Genomic DNA, 5080 nt, shown 5'->3' on the forward strand with positions numbered 1-5080 from the left:
ACTGAAAGATTTGAATTTGAATTTCAGTCCTACCTCTGACCCTAACGAGCTCATGAGCTTGGGTAAGTCTTTCCTATTCTTTAGTCCTTGTTTTCCTCAATTCAGTTTTTATTGCAATTTATTAAGAAGTATGGGATATGACTCCATCCTCCCTGGATTGAAATCCTGGCTTCGCCTCTTATTACATGAGCGGCCTTAGCTAAGTTACTTATATGTGCCACAATGGTGATAATAATCCTACCTTATAGGGTTGTAGGGAAGATTAAGTGAGTTTATTAAGGCAAATTTATACACGGCCTGGTACTGACAAATTACTCACCAAATATTAGATATGATAATCTGGAAAATTAGTCTATTTGACCAGATAAGATTTTTAAAGTATTCCAGTTCTACAATTCTATTTCTTTGCTTGTGTATAAGCTCCTTAACAACAAGGCTTCTGTGAAATTATTCTCTCAGAATATTTAGCACAGAATTTTCCATATAGTGAATTCTCAAAAGTATTTGATGAATTAAATAAAAGTAATAGAAAACCTATTTTAAAGCAAAAAGATGACTCTTTATCTACTATTGCCAGAAAATTTTCACCCAAGGGTCTTTCATAAAAATATAGGTTTTAAAAACATCAATTAAGACAAACAATTTTAATTTGTTGACCAATTTTCAGATTCCAGTTTCAAGATGAAAATTGATACTCTATTCCAAGTAGAAATTAGATTGCCTGAGAAGCAAGGTAGTTTAAAATGTAATGATGAGCACATTTCTTAACCAATTTAGACAGTTCAAAACGGAATGCAAAGTGCATTTAGAAAACAATATGCAATGTCAATAGATGGTAAGTCTGACATTTGAAACTCACTTTATCATTCATTGCCTTCTCATGTGGATATGAAATTCCTTTGTGTTCTCTTAAAAATTTAAAGTGTTTTGTTCTTGTAAGTGACTCACTGAAGCTGGATGCTATGCAAAAGGATTTCAAAAAGAAATAGAAGTTGGTAAGAATGATTGAAAAAGTCAGTTGAATACCAAGCCATCCCTTCTTTGTACTCCCATCACAACTAGGATATATGTCTTATAGTAATTACCACATTATATTATAATGCCCTATGTATGTGACTTCTCCTTAGCAGACTATGAGCTTTTTGGAGTGGGGACTGTGTGTTATTGATCCTGTACTCCCACTGTCTACTTTCTGGTACAGAGTAGGTGTTCTATAAACATCTGTGAAATAAATAATTGAACAGATAAATGGAAGAAGAAAACAAATAAACCCACTATTATCTTTAATGTCTCTGTTATGAAATCCCAACTAACAGTTTCTTTTCAGGTGTTTGTTCTCTTGTTTGCTACTTGGTATTTTTTGAATAACATCAGAAAAAGAATGAATGAGCAGGTTTTATGGGTTCTCAAGATTTGAAAATTTTTGTGTGACAGGTTAGCGGGCTGGAACTACTAAACAATTGACTGAATTTCCAAGATAAAAGCAAAGTTGGATGCTAGGACACAAGTGCATGGGCATCCTGGTTAGGAACAGGCTCTGATGGTTTATTTCTGATGCTTCCTCCATAAAATCTCATGAAATGATTAATATTCTTGAATTATAAGAGGTTTTGCCTTCAGACCTTTATCTAGCTACTCTCTGGCTGCTTTCACAGTTTCAATACTCACAGACTGCTGTGGGAATTAGAAAAAGAAAATGAATCCAAGATATAAAAATTGCAATGTTTTAGAGAAAGAGGTTAGGTCCATATGAGACACTGAACTTAAGTCAGTATTCATATTTCTAGTATAGTAGCTCTTAGGAAATTAGGTATTTCAGCTATTCTCCTCCCTATTTCTCATTTGCTACATATTTATCTCTTTGAATAGCAAATAAGCTATAATTTTATCTGGGCAAGTATCTAGGTCTTCGATTTCCTTATATCTTCTTCAAGACCTTAAACATAGTACTACATAAGGAAGGTGTTGATGATGGATTGATTTTTTTTTTTTTTTGAGATGAAGTCTTGCTCTGTTGTCCAGGATGGAGTGCAGTGTCTCAGCTTACTGCAACCTCTGCCTCCCAGGTTCAAGCAATTCTCCTGCCTCAGCCTCCCGAGTAGCTGGGACTACCGGCACGTGCCACCACATCCCGCTAATTTCTGTATTTTTAGTAGAGATGAGGTTTCACCAAGTTGGCCAGGATGGTCTCTAACTCTTGACCTCAGGTGATCCACCTGCCTTGGCCTCCCAAAGTGCTGGGATTACAGTCATGAGCCAGACGATGATGGATTGATTTTAAGTAGGGATGATTAAAGTAGAGGTTTTTCTTTCTTTCTTTCTTCCTTTCTTTCTTTCTTTCTTTCTTTCTTTTTTTTTTTTTTTTTGAGAGCATTCAGGATGTGTGCATTCAGTGACAGAAGAGGATATTTAGTTCAATGCCCTCATTTTATTGATCTGGAACCTGAAGACTAGAGAAGAAAATGAATTTGCCCAAGATCATGGGAATGTTTGATCAAAGTGCTGGGACTGGCATTCAGATCCCCCATCCAGCATCCGACTGCTCTTTCAACTATAGGGTTTTTTTCTTTTTTCTCTGAGAGGAAAGGCCAAGGGGTCCTCTATGTAAAAACAAGAAATCTTTCTAAAAGAAAACTTAGTGGCAAAGTTGAAGGGAAAAGTACATTTTATTATTTTAAGCAGTGTGGTGAATTTCACAACTAATTTCTTCATGGAAAGTAGTTAAAGGTGCTGTGGACTGAGCACTGTGAACTTTGGTGGAGCCACATTAAGGTATTTCTTACCTTTGGGCCACTCTCCTTTCCTTAAGTTATAGCCTGTCCTTGTAAAGCAATTTAAAGAAAATAGAACTTTAATAGAAGCTTCTAGAGAGAAGCAGTGACATTCTTCTATAGCGTAGAAGATACGTTTGGAGGGATTAATGCAGTGCTGTCTTCCTGAACATTCCATAATTGATCTTCAGTGTACTGACTATATGATGCATTTACCTAGTTCTTATCTGTTGTCATCACAAATCAAATCTTAAATAAGCTTCCATTCAAATTGCTTTATAATTAGGAGATGCTTCAAAATGAATGCTTTAGAATCAATTCATCTTGAATGAATGAATGAATGAGGGCTTACCTTTGACACCCTTGGATATGTACTATTAATGCTCTTTTCTACATTATCACTGTCAACCTAAACTAATCAAAAGGGTCAAAATCCACTTTAAGGAGAGTTTATTCAGCTGCAAAGTTTGGAGATAGCCACTTAGAAAGCACAGATTCCAAATAATGGAAATCAGTGTCCTGTAATGTAGAAGTCTGTGAACATTTATATACACAAAGTTGAGGAAAGCTTAAGAGACTTTCAGTATCTATCTAAAGCCTAATGTGTAACTGGAGTATCTGACTAGTTCTTTTCTTTCTAGAAAGGTATATTTAGCACTCCACACTGAAGATGTCATCATTATAAGGTCTTTGCATCATCTGGTCTGAGTTAGGTATAGGACAATTGAGGGAGTTCATCTATAACAAAGATCAGGGATTGGAAGGGGAGAAGGTCTCATCTCTGGTCTCTCCTAGTCATTTACAGAACAAGAACAATGAGGAAGAGAATTAATCTATAATCTTTAAAACAAAAGTTGCAAACATGTTATGTGACCCAGCCTACAGGGCTTAACGTCTCCCTTGGCATAGTAAATTTAAAGGGTCCTGAAATTTCATTTTCTATTACATCACCATTCATCTATTTCACTCCTTATCGTTTGCCTTACTTAGAATTTAGCTAGTAACAAATGATGGATTGGAGTCTTATAGGAGAGCACGGACCTGGTCTCTTGTTCTCTGTTGAATCTCCAGCACATAGCACAGAGCGTTGTACATGCTAAATGTTCAATAAATACCTGATCAATTTTGAATGGAAGCTTATCAAATAGTAGAGCCTATCTTTTCCTCCTGGAAAATATTGCTATTGATTGGAGTACTTGGTATAACAACAACAACAACAGACTAATCTCTCATTTGTGGAATTTGAGAAAAATAGGTAAGATAGCTGATGCTAAGGACTTTTCACAGTCCCTCAAATATACGTCATGAGAATTGCTGTCTAATGCACCTATTTGTACAGCCATTCTTTCCTAGAACATTTGTTTGGAAAGACCACTGTTATAAGAACTTAATATCAATGTAAATTTAATATTGAGATGGGAATCTAGAGTTTTATTTTTGTTTTTCACTATACAATGACTCATTTTTGTATTATTTCTCTAAGGTTTGGTATAAAATTCCAATATATTTGGTTTTGCCCAAATTTATGAGTTAAATTGTTCACCATTTCTCCAGAAAACACACACTAAACTAGATATTGAGGAAGAATTCAAAGAACTAGTATAATACATGTAGTATCAAGGACTGGTTAGTGTATACATATATAGAGTTAGCAAATATTTAAAAATGCCTTTACTTCAAAGATTTGAACAGACACTTTACCAAAGGAGATATTCGGATGGAAAATAAACTCATGGAAATATGGTCAATATCATTAGTGAAAAGGGCAATGCAAATAAAAACAGAATGATATACAACTATGTGCCTATAAGAATATCTAAAATTAAAAAGGTGACCATGATAAGTACTGATGAAGATGCAGAGCAATTAAAAGGGTCATACATAGCTGGTGGGAACACAAAATTATACAGCCACTTTAGAAAATAATTTGGCAGTTTCTCATAAAGTTAAATATAAACAACATACAAAGCAGCAGTTATACACCTAAGAATTTACCCAAGAAAAATGAAAAACATTTCCACAAAAAGCTTATGCATGAATGTTCATACACACATTAATCATAACAGTCCCAAACTGGAAGAAACCCAAATACCCATCAAGTGTTGATTAAATAAACAAATCACGACATATGTATTCAATGCAATACTACATACTATTTCACAATAAAAAGAAATTAACTGCTGATACATGCAGCAACACAGATGAAATCTTAAACACATTATGTTAAGTCAAGTAAAGTCGACACAAAACACTGCATTGTGTATGATACCCATTAGAAGAAACTCTAGAAAAGGCAAAACTGTAGTGAC

This window comes from Saimiri boliviensis, chromosome X (assembly GCF_048565385.1).
Source record: "Saimiri boliviensis isolate mSaiBol1 chromosome X, mSaiBol1.pri, whole genome shotgun sequence".
Classification (NCBI taxonomy): domain Eukaryota; kingdom Metazoa; phylum Chordata; class Mammalia; order Primates; family Cebidae; genus Saimiri; species Saimiri boliviensis.